Source organism: Porites lutea, chromosome 10 (assembly GCF_958299795.1).
Source record: "Porites lutea chromosome 10, jaPorLute2.1, whole genome shotgun sequence".
Taxonomy (NCBI): Eukaryota; Metazoa; Cnidaria; class Anthozoa; order Scleractinia; family Poritidae; genus Porites; species Porites lutea.
The window spans coordinates 26,342,756-26,355,678 of record NC_133210.1 but is presented as its reverse complement, the minus strand read 5'-3'; positions in this window follow the sequence as shown (position 1 = coordinate 26,355,678).

Genomic DNA, 12,923 nt, shown 5'->3' with positions numbered 1-12,923 from the left:
TGGTTTATAACACTTATAAACAAAAAAATTAAATCGTGTAATGTTAAACGGAGACGACAATGAAAATGGCTTCAAGACAAATAGATCTAAGTAGCAAAAAAAGAAAAATTGCACGCGCAGCACACTTTTTCTTCTAATTAGCAAAAAGCAAATTTGCACGTGCAGCACGCTTTTTTGTCTTTCCCTTGCCGTTGTTTTGCACGACTACAACGCTGTTTTGTACGACTAAAACGTCAAACTTCCTAGTTACACATTATTTTTATGGAGGAATTGTCGTATGTGTTTACCCAATATTTTGTTTCCTGTGTTCATGTTCGCTGTTACTCTTCACCGCCGCTCATTTTCACCTTGCTGGCTGTTAGCATTTCTCATTTTCTCACCGCCGCTATGTTTTTCTCCCTACGAACTTCGTCTCCTTTGTTTTCAATAACTTGCTCTAGCTCTTTCTCTGTTATCCACGTTAGTGTAAAAATAAAAAATGACGCCGAAAAAGACACGACTTTGTTGTTTTTTCTTTCTAAAAGTCCGGGCGGCCATGTTAAAACCTTGAGTTGCATTTGGGTTCCATACCTGTTGATTGAGTTATTTTACATTGGTATGCCTGTGGTGGGGTGGACGGTCGCTCACTCTCTAAGTGTACGGTCAAGTGATTACCAAATTTTCTCGGATGTGTAGATTACCACATTTGCTTAGCTATGGGGCTCCGCCCATGCGCGGCGCGTGGAGCTCCGCTAAAAATCCTCATTTTTGTGCTCAATTATCTCACTGTTTTGTATATACTAAAACAATTATTCACCTCAGTGTCTGTGGCTAGTGGCACTACTAGCCACCTCCACTTCGGTGAATAATTGTTATTCATTCGGGACATAACGTGACATTCACCGTCATTGTAGCAAGTACAAGTTCTGATCTGTGAGATGGGGACCCCATTCTGCAGTCATATGATACTAGCATTACGCATGCTCTGTAAGAGAGATTATCGTATTTCCATCGTTTTAGCGTTTTCATGTGGACTTGCGAAAAACGATTCAAATACGCTACGTGTGATCGCGTAATGTTTTGAAAACGGAGAACAAAGTCTCTGTTTTCAAAAATATACGGACACGTGTGGACAGGATCTAAGTTGAATTGCTGACACCTATATATATAGGTGTAACTCCCACCTTTATGTAAGTGGTCAAAATAACCTCAGAGAGCACTCATCTTTACCACTGCTTTAAAAGACTAGTGCTATCGTTGTGTATTCACAACCTCCTACAAGTAAAAACTAATGTGAGTGTCCTTTTTTCGGGTGGGTTGTACATTCCGACAACGCAATGAATCTTCATGCACATTGTCAGCATGGCAATGATTCTTTAAGTTTTGGAATTATGGATGGTTAACTTATTTCTCAAGAAAAAGGCACATTTTCCTATTAAAAAAAATTAATAGGAAAGTTTGCCTGATTCAGTCACATTTGGGAACTGACAATTGCTGAGATTCTGTTATGCCGTGAGTCTGTTCAGTTATAGATCACGAATGACACAGCGAGTGTGCATTTGACCGCAAATTCAATTCTTCCTCCATAGCAACAAGATTTTGCTCAGCTACAGCTTGAGCGTAGGGTGCTGTCTGCTGCTTTACTTTTCCTACCATTCTGGAAAAAAATGAAGCTACTTGTTGAGTTGTCAAAAACTCAGAGACACTGAACAAGCGCCCTCCGTTCACAGTCTAGCAGTCAGATACTCTCGTTGCTTCTCGTTAAACCGCTAAGCTTTCTTTACTTGTTTCAAAGCGAAGTCGTCAGGTGGTGTTACATATCCAGTGGTTCGAGGATAGGTTTCTGAAGGCGGAGGAATAGCTGGCACGGAACTTGAACCTTCGTCGAGCCTGCAGCACATTTAATTAACCTTCGCTTTATCAAGAAGTGTCTCCCTTTTAACCGTTTTTATGCATGTTCCGAACGCGAACTGCCTTTCTAGGTTTCCTTTGGAAAGTACGCGTACAGCCCTCTTTTGGACATGGAAACAATTACTAATCGCCTTTCGTTTCACGGCTATAGTCCTCTTCTTCTCAGGCGTAGTGGGAGATTTTGAAGGAGTACGCAAGGAAAGAAAAATGAGAATGCAGAAGGCGCTCAATGCTCTGGGGGTCTAGGGGCATGCTCATCCGAAAATGCCATTTCGTGCGTTTTCCGCAGGAAATTTTCAGTAAATAAATATGAAGGAAAATGCAGTGGTTACTTGTTTATTTTACGCATCTCTAGCGTTACGGAATAAAAAGAATAAAGGAAATACTAACACAGAGAGCTAGACACCAATGTAATGCGAAAAATTAATCACTCATCCCAATTTATAGAAAAAATGTTTTCCGGAAAATAAAAAAATAATTTTTTTCCAGATTTCTGCTGTACGCACGAGAGTATGTGTGTACAGTCATCTCCTGCTACTGCGGACAACGTGGGGACTGCGGTTTAGTGGAACGAGACACCTGGGAGAATAGGGGCGGGAGATGAAAGGGTAGAAAGAATGGTGGGAAGTAGGAGAAATTTGCTGAAATTACGCAACAATGCTTTTAGATATTTCGCAATCGAAGAAGTGGTTAAGGCAGGAAGCCAAGAAATAAGGGACTGGAGAAAAGAATGCAAGATACTCGTACGCAATTGGAGGCGGCAGGTTTGGACCCCCTGTTCTACCTCCATATATGGCTCTTCGTTAAGGCAAGGAGAGAAACCCCTGACCTTATTGGTTACAAAGTTGGCCATTTGTCGGTTAACTTTGCGTTCCTCATCCTCCTGGACACATTTGCGTCCGTTTCATTCGTGGAAGAGGGTCAAAGGAATAAGAGTGTATTGCATACTTCTGCTAGTAAATAGTGAGGAGGGCGTGGGGCAGTGAGGTTCACTTTTTGCACTTACGCGACCCAACTGGGACTGACATTCAAGTTTCTTTATAAACAAACCAACATTATTTACTGTCAATTCCACGATCACCTCGATGAGTTGCCGATTTGTGGTCCGCCAGTTCTTCTGGACCGCCACACCTGGTCTTGCCTGTTCGCCAGCGAGTACCGTATGCCCCGGTTTGGGGCATACCGACATGTAGCTGGCATTCCTGTGGAATCAAAATCCCTGGTAAAGAAAACTTAATAAATTAATGTTGTAGAAATGAATAGTCCGTACGTATTCATGTTGTCATCGTTAAAACTGTAAAACAAACATAACTTTTACCTGCCAGTGTAGGTAATAATTTCCTTTCGTTGTTGACAACCCGTCAAAATGTTGCAACTCTTCAAGTCAGCTGATGTAACATTTCCAGTACAGTCTTTCAAATCGAAAAAGTCAACCACGTTTGGATTTTCAGAACTTACCGCACAAGCCCCTCCGAGAAGAGAAGCAAAGCTACAAAATGACGTTGTTTTTTATCTTTGTAAAAAAACCCTCGTACGTCTTTCCCTTTAAGAAAAAGACATTATAGAGAATTATCGCCCAGACTGCAACACGGCATAAGTCCTATTTATCCAGTTTTATGTGGCCATCTTTCCGAAAAAGAGAACGTAGAGAGTAAATACCAGGAACAATAGTCGTGCTGTTACCTTGGGGTGAAAGACTACACTGCAGAAACTACAAGCCATCATAAGAAACGAACGAACAGTTCGCGGTGTTGCGTGACTTTGTTTACTCATACAGTGAAACCTGTATTAGGCAGACACCCGCGGGGAATGCTCTAGTGTCCGATTAATAGAGGGTGTCCGTCTAATACAGGTTTCGATAGATAACGTCTCATGGGGTGTCAAATGCCATTCAAATGAACAGAGGAAACGTTTGGAATACTCCCAGGGACAATTGATCATAGTATCATAAACATAGAGTGCATCTCAAATTTGAAGAAATCAGATGAGTGAAACAAGCTCTATACAAACAAAACGAAATCAGAAAACAATACTGTATTGTGAAACTGATCAAATGAGCAAACAAGCTGTATACTGTAAAAACAATCATAAAAACTGTGCCCTTTTCTAAGCTGTTTATTGCACTGATACAATGAACATTAAGCATTATCTTTAACGATAAAAGTCATCAATCCGTGATTGTTTGACTTTTGTTTGAGCTTCTTATGAAAACTTCATTTTCTGGAGCAAGTTGGTTGCCTTGCTAATGACCAACGTAAGGTCCTCTTGTCCATGATATCGGGAATATTCCAGTAGCATTTCAGACAATCGTAACGCCTCGTTTTCCGATTTAATGAGTGGTTCCTTTGTGGTTTGATCCTCCTCTTCGTCCAAGTCTTCCACGTGCAATTGCTTTGCTGGTGTTGATTCCGTAGAAATGCCCTCACGATTCTTCAAAATCTCGTCTCTTGCCTTTTCTCCCCGTTTTGGATCTGCTGGGTCAAAGAAACCAGAGCATATTTGAATTTCGTCTTTAGCCGCTAAGAAGAACTCTTCTGCAATACAGGATACTTCCATTGCCGGAACAAGTTCCCGTAATCCTGGAAGTTTTTCTCCCTCAAAAGAATCGTCCTACTCGTCAACTTCATTAGGGTACAACCAAGTTCTTTTGAAACATTTGACAATTGTTTCTTTTGAGACATCATCCTACGCCAGCCTCCCCCACTCGATAGAAATCAACAAGTCGACAGATGTCACATTGTCGGTCGCACTGTTTGATCCATCCACTTTACTACAAACATGACGCAACAACCTTTTCTTGTAACTGCACTTCCAACTAGCGATTATGCCACTATTCAATGGCTGTGTCTTCGGTGTTGTGTTTTTTGGCAAAACCACAATGTTTATGTTGGAAATTTCATCTTGTAGACTAGCTGGGTGGCATGGGGCGTCGTCCATGAAAAGTATAATCTTCCGTTGCTTCAACTGTAAACGACGGTTTAAGGACTCCAAGATGTTTGTGGTAGTTCTGAATTCAACCAAGCTTTCTTGTTTGCAAAATAATGACATTTGTAAGGACGGGTAGCATCTTTTAGGGTTTTAAAACATCGAGGCTTTCCTGACTGGTCAATACGACAGGATCTTCTTTTCCACCTGCCGCACTGACCAAAAAGCCCACTTGTTTCGCTGCTTCAACTGCTTCCCGCCGCTACACCTGCTACACCAAGCCCACTTTAGTATTGTAGTTTTACGTGGACTCGAAATGGAAAAGGAATCTAAAATCATACGAGTTAATTCGCAACGACCACTTACCCTACTAAACTGGGGATTTTCCGAAATGAACGAATTTGTAACATTAGACAGTGTCTTCGCTGGTGATATTTTCCCTAATTTTGGACATTTGGTATTAAAAAATGATTGTATCTATTTTCTTGGAAATTGTAACGCTTACGATTAATTAGTTATAGGACTTCGTGTCGTCCAATTTGGTCTGTAATCATACTCGTGATTAAACAAATCGGACTCCCGCTGGAGACGCGGTCGTCCGATTTTGTTAATCAATGGGCGTATGATTACAGACCTAATTGGACTCCACTCAGTTTTGAAGGCTTAAAGTTGCTCCATTTTTCGCTTTTTGATAGCGTTTTAACAGCACTTTGTTAAAAACTCACGTAAATTTTAAAATTCTAATTCTAAAAAGGCCATAAATAAAAATCTAATGAATTATATTTTGAACTAAAAATATGCCCTATTTCTAACGAAACATCCTTCTTCAGTACTAACACATTAAGGTTGGTCAATTTTGCAGGGTTTTTTTGCATAATTAATTAGTTTCGTTTTCCCCCATTTTCTTGGAAACATTTGATTTTTCAAACTTTGAAATATTCTTTTTGAACATATCTCCCTGAAAGAGTTTTCCAGGCAAATTATCAGAATTTTCGATTTTTTGAGCATGGCCAGCGATTCTCGATATTTACAGTCATAGGCTCTTAAAAGTGTACTCAAGGAAATCTGCTTTCCGTCATCGGTGAGAAAAATTATACACTAAACCTACAGAAAGACTGTAAACCTCAACACATTTCATCTACTGGGTTGATGATCGCATGAATTATCAAGCAGTATTTTTCGGATACAAACTCTACTCAACTAATTAGTATTTACTAACTTTTGATACAGACCTCTACTGATTGTTTTATTTTACAAGTGCTATAAAATATTCGCTATCTGATCTGCCATGTTTCGTCTTCGACTCACTATTGTAAACGCCCTGCAGATTTCCCGCTCATCAGTTTATGAGGTACGTAGCTTCAGGTAGTTGTCTTCACTTTTGTTTCTAGAAGATGTCGCAAAGCAACACCATCGTTTCCCACCCCAACTTCTTCTCTTGACGCCTCTTCCTGGCACTGCCCACACCGTTAAAATTCTCAAGAGATCTAGTCTGACAGGATGGACAAATGTTTAATAGATCAGGAATTAATCAGTATATCTAGGACTCGACAGATTATGCTATCCGCAAACCAATACAAAAATGAAGGTAGCTTGGCAATCGAGCCAATGGTGTGACTAGCAAGAATTAGTTTGGCACCGATCGAAGAAGTACAGATTCTGGACGTACTATAACCAGCACGGTGTTAGATTTCGTTTGCTGTCTTCACGGGACTGTCTAGACACTTGAACCAAACCAGCCAATGTAAAAAATATAACATACAGTTGACCATGTACGGGAACTCGAACTCTGAAGGGAAAGGGAAAACAGGTCGAGTTAGCGGGGAATTCGAGTTATCGGGTAAATTTTAGTAAAATTTTGATCAACAGAAAGGAAATTTAGTTCGAGTTAGCGGGGAATTCGAGTTATCCGAGCTCAAGTTATCTACTGAATTTTTTAGCAAAGGTGTAAGGCGTAGCGTGGTAAAGCGTGCTTTTAAGCCATACTAAGACCTTGTGGGAAAACTGAGGCCACCCCAACTCTCTACGTTTATGTGAAGATTTAGAAGAAAACAAAACCAACGGTACCGTTCCAATTTATTTGAGCGACTTTACCCATCAACCGCTTTTATACTGTGGCACTGACAACCTGCTCGCTTGAGATTCAGATTAATTTGAGATTTAGATTCAGTTCATTGGCAGATTCAGCTGGAGAGAGATGAAACTGCCGTCAAACTTACTTAGTAGGGTTCTCAGTCTGTGACGGTGGTATTTTCTGTTTTAGCATGGTAACATATGATGTTATAAGGGTCATTCAAGGATATGAAAAAAGTAGGTAAATTAAATTCCCATATATTCTACAAGGCTATGTTTGAACTATACTGGATAGTTTATATGTCGACATGAAAAGTACTCCGGTCTGGTACGAACAAATTTGGTAATTTTACTAATTTAAGGCCCTCTTTTCTGTGATTTCGACGGATTTTTCCTAACTGGTCCATGTCAAAAGCTGAAAAACCGTGGAAGAGTCTATTAACACATCATAGCTTGTAGGAAGTATCTCTAAATGGTTACCCCCCTACATCCTTTATAATTAGTATTCTCTTCTATAAGAAACATCTAGCGCTGACAGAAAATTTTAGTGTGTCAGTATAACATGACCGACTCCAAAGTAGATTACAGAAACTCTTTGTACTCTTGCAGGCGAAGCGGATTCATGAAAGTGATTTTTCAAAAGTGACACCTTTACAGGCCATGTCTAGCTATTCGTTTTATTCGCTCATGTCTGTAAATATGAACGGGAAGACAAAACCAGATGAAAGAAGGGCGCTTTTGTCGAAAATAATAAAAAGTATTGGGTCTTCTTTGGTATTCTGTCAGGAACTTCCAGATTGTTTCGAAAAAGACGTGGTCAGAAAATGTGGTACGTGTGTCTATGATTTTGTCCGCACGGGGAAAGAAGCGGCTGTTATGTGGAGTGAAGCACATTTTTATGGAGAGCCTGTGGATGTCGCGTTTAAAACAAGAATCCTTGACACAGTGGTTGCATCAAAGAACTTTTTTAGCCACGTGAGTGAGATAACTGCACGAACTGCAGTTGTTAAGTTAACGAGCGAAAGTGAAGCTTGTAGTTTTTTAGCAGTCTCGTGGCACGGGCCTTCAAAAATGAAACTGGAGAAGAAACGTGAAGTTTTGAAAGCTCTCATTCCCCTTTTGTCTGAGATATGTCTTAAGACGAACGTATCCTCAATTATTATAGGAGGAGACTTCAACTTAAGCACTTCAGACGAGAATGGCTTAGAAGAATTGAAAGTGTACTTTCCATGGTATGAGTTGAGCCCTCGAGGTAAACTCGCGAAAGAACGTAAGGGACAAGGACGTCCCTACATCGCCTACAAGGATAATTTTGCCATTACAACCATTTCGCCTTCTGTGGTTTCCCCTTTTGGAGTCATGAATTTGTCGGAAGTGAAGCCCCTTTTAGGGTTTAACTTAGAGGGAAGTGAGAAGGGAAAAGATATATTGGACCACGACCCCATTATAGGTGTTCTTCAGCTCGAAAAAATTAACTCCTTCAACAGGTAAGTTTTGGCTTTCATTGGCTTTCTTCAGCTTAGGCAATCTGGTAAGTTTTTGCTTGTAGGCCGGAGCTTAACCGGTACCACTGTAGCCAGCTTAATCTAAAACTAATTGTTACTTTTAATTTCTGTGCTCTATGAGATTTCAAGGTGCTTCACAGGAGGAATTTAAATACTGTAGTTCATAATCAAAACAAAACGTATCTTTGGCCCGGAATTGTACTTGTTCATGCAATATGTCAAGAACGAGGGTGAGTGCTTCATCACGGGTTCCAAACACCGAGATACACGAAAAAAGCACGAGGCTGTAGGCTGAGTGCTTTCATCTGTGTCCAGGTGTTTTGAACCAGTGATGAAGCATGCACGATGCCCGAGTCTTTGGCATGTCTTCCCAAACGAAACAATGAGAAATTATGCAGTAACATGTTTTCTCTGGTAATGCATTGTTTCTATCTGTTGTGTTAATCAATAAGACATCTGATTAAAATGCAGCAAGTGTTTCACCTCAGTTGAAAACCTGCTGGTGTTTTATTGACCATTTTCACACAGACCATAATGCACCTTGTTTACCCCCCAAATTTTGCATAACCATTGTATGATCTTCAATTTCTCTTGGAACGACTCAAGACTGTAATACCCAGGAGAAATTGGAAACAATTGTTATGCAAAATTTTGTGGGGTAAACAAGGTACATTATGGTCTATGTGAAAATGGTGAATCTGGTGTTTCATTACGTATCATGATTCATCACCTGACCCAAATGGTCGTCATTTATTGGCTTTTGACCAAATAAATAATTAATGAGTTAGAGAAGTAATAAAGCAATTTGTTCTCAGAACTGTGGCGAAAAAAGATGTCGTAAGGAAAGCATAACATTCTCCAAGTTTTATATGAATAAACCCCAACTGCTGCCTTCATCAGGAAAAATTGTTTCAATCTGTTACTTGCCAGAATTTTAAATTCTCAAACTGCGCGCGTCGAATGTGACGCAGAAATGTGGAATGAATAACGAAATTGTTTTCAAAACATAACAACGTTGTTGTCGGAGCACGCCTTTAGTCAAACAAGTTTGCGTTAAAACGTTTGCGAAAGTTTGCGTTAAAAGGCGTAAGTCATAAAGTAAAGTTTTTAGTTTAGTTTTGAAAGGTTTCAAGCTTGTTTCCATCCTTAATGCACTTGGAAGTTTGTTCCATAGAGTTGGCGCAGCCACTTGGAAAGCCCTGTCGCGTAAGGTCTTTTTAGACTTGAACATTGGTGGAGCCAGTCACAATTCATCATTTGACCTAAGGTTGTAGGAAGACTTCTTCTTAACTTCTATTAATTTTTTTTGTAATATGGAAACATTCCATGCATTGCTTTAAATGTTAAAACTGAGTATCACCTTGAATTTAATCCTGAAACTTATTGGTAACCAGTGTAACCGACACAGAACAGGTGTGATCTGACAAAACCGCGGAGTATTTGTTATTAATTAACCTGGGAGCCATTTTCTGAAGACGCTGTAGCTTATTGATATTAGTATCTCTTGAAAGACTATAGAGGAAACTATTACAGTCTACGCACCCCATAACCAGTGTATGAAGGAAACATTTGGTTGAACCCAACGTTAAGTATTTCCTGATCTTTCTTATAATGTGCAGATAGTAGTAACCTGTACAATACGTTTTTGTAATTTGAGCATCAAACTTCAGATTTGGAGAAGCAACGCTGGTGTCACCAACAGACAATTCTGCAACACTAACCTTTTCAAGTTGCTCTCTACTTCCAATGATCATGAGTTCTGTCTTATCATCGTTAAGTTTAAGTTTGTCCATCCACACCCATGTTCTAATTCCTCTGATACAAAGCTCCATTGATTCAATGGCTTTCGATTCATTCACTTCATTATTAGGCTTGAACGATACATAGAGTCGAGAATCATCAGCGTATGCATGCGCTACAGGTAAATGAGGTTTTTGTTACATGGTTTTGTTACATGGAAGAACTTACTAGAATTCAAAGTGAAAAGTAAAGGCCCTAAACAAGAACGTTGTGGTACGCCAAAAGGCAGATCCAAGCTCTCCGACTGTTCTCCATTCACGATGACATGTTGTGAGTGGCCAGACAAATATGACCTCAGCCACTGCAGTGCTGTGCCTGTGATTCCAAAGGACATGTCAAGTGGACGAATCATGATATTGTGGTCCACGGTGTCAAAAGCTGAACTCAAATTCAAAAGGACTAATATTGTAACATGCTGTCGATTCATGTTGTGTAAGATATCGTCGACAACTCTCAAGAGCGCTGATTCAGTGCCATGATGCCATCTATACGCTGACTGCAATACTGGATACAAGTTATGGTCTTCCAAGTGTTTATGTAATGTTTCAAACATAAGTTATAAAGACCTGAAGAGGAAAGTCCGTTCAATGGACATTTTTAGAGAGTTGACTTTTAAAGAGACCTCTACAACAACTACAAATTTTAGACGTAAAGATTTTAATTATATTTAGGGGACTTTACACTTTTTAATGATGTACATCCATAATTTAGTCAGAGTTTTTAACAATTAGCTTTTAGATAGTCCGATTTTGTATTATTTTATTATGCCGTATATATTTCGTTCTTAGGTCTAGTTTTTATGCACGATCCCATAAGCTGCATAGCTTTTAATATCATTGTGCTAAAATAAAGGCTGTCTGTCCGAAAAACAGCTCTCTCTGTTACTTTGAGTTTAAAACAAAGGAAAACTAAACTTTAAACCGACGAATGACAGTAATTGGTCAAACGAAATATCACTAGCCAGAACAGTTTTATTTCCGCCTTGAAGAACTTCTCGATTGAAAACACTTTGCCGGGATGAAAAGACCCTTCCACGGTTTTTTTTTTCAACTTTTTACATGGAACAATTAGAGAAAATTCGTCGACACCACTAAAACGGAGCGCCTTAAAATTAGTAAAATTGCCAAGTTTGAAAGTGATATCAATTTGTCTTGAAAACTGACAAAGTCGTCAAATTTTTACAGACGTTTGTTAATTTTATCCTTGATTTAAATTTTGTTTCTTTTGTTTTGTCAAGCCCCTCCAAATGTATGCCTCCCGAGGGCTTGTACTTGGAAAAACTGTCCTCAAATACAAAGTAAGACAAAGCAAAAATGGTAAATTTACTTCCAAATATAAGGCTAGCCTAATCGATTTTGAAACGCAAATCTCCCTCGGTAGGTAAGCCCCTCGGACCCCTCAAAAAGGGCCTTTGAAAAATATAAGCCCCGGGGCTTATTTTCGGAATTTTTATAGTATGGTAATGTATGTTTTATGATGACATGATAATGAATTTAAAACAAAAGAAAAATAATAAAAATTTAAACTAAGGATAAGATTGAACCACAAAATAGAATATAAACGTCTGGAAATTTTCGCAACTTTGTGGAACTATATTTTCGCTCGCTTAATACGTATCACTTTCAAACTTGGCAATTTTACTAATTTTAAGGCGCCTTTTTCAGTGCTGTCGACGGATTTTTCCTAACTGGTCCATGTAAAAAGCTGAAAAAACCGTGGAAGGATTAACATACGTCTTCTTATTTTTTTTTAATACTTTTAGGTTTCTCTACAGTTAGACTTTTGTACAATTAAATTTTTCTACAATTAGACTTTCCTCTTACAACAATTATATTTTACTTTTTGTATATATTTTAAATTCTTATATTTTCCTAGGGTAGGCACCCTGCATGGGTCTTAGTGTCTCGCTCGCGCCATCCCTTTTGGGTTTTAATTCTTTATGTTTGTATATTTTTAATTTTTTTATGTTTTTTTTCTCTATTTTATTTTTTCGATTTGATCTTACCCAATAAAGCTTTACATAACATATCATAGCCAGTAGGAAGTATATCTAAATGGTTACCCCCTCAATCCTTTATAATTAGTATTTTTCTTCGAGAAGAACACCTGGCGCTGCCAGACAGTATTGTTGTGTCAGTATACCATGACGACCGACTCCAAAATAGATTACAGAAACTCTTTACACTCTTGCCGGCGAAGCGTATTCTTGAAAGTGATTTTCCAAAAGTGACACTTTTTATACAGGCCATGTCTAGCTATTCGCCTTATTCGCTCATGACCGTCAATATGAACGGGAAGACAAAACCAGATGAAAGAAGGGCGGTTTTGTCGAAAATAATAACAAGTAGTGGGTCTTCTTTGGTATTCTTTCAGGACCTTCCAGATTGTTTCAAAAAAGAGTTGGTCAGAAAACGTGGTACGTGTGTCTATGATTTTGTCCGCACGGGGAAAGAAGCGGCTGTTATGTGGAGTGAAGCACATTTTTATGGCGAGCCTGTGGATGTCGCGTCTAAAACAACAATCCGTGACGCAGTGGTTTCATCACATAACTTTTTTAGCGACGTGAGTGAGATACCTGAGCGAACTGCAGTTGTTAAGTTAACATGTAAAAGTGAGGCTTGTAGTTTTTTAGCAGTCTCGTGGCACGGGCCTTCAAAAATGAGACTGGAGAAGAAACAGGAAGTTTTGAAAGCTCTCATTCTCTTTTTGCAAGAGATATGTCGTGAGAAG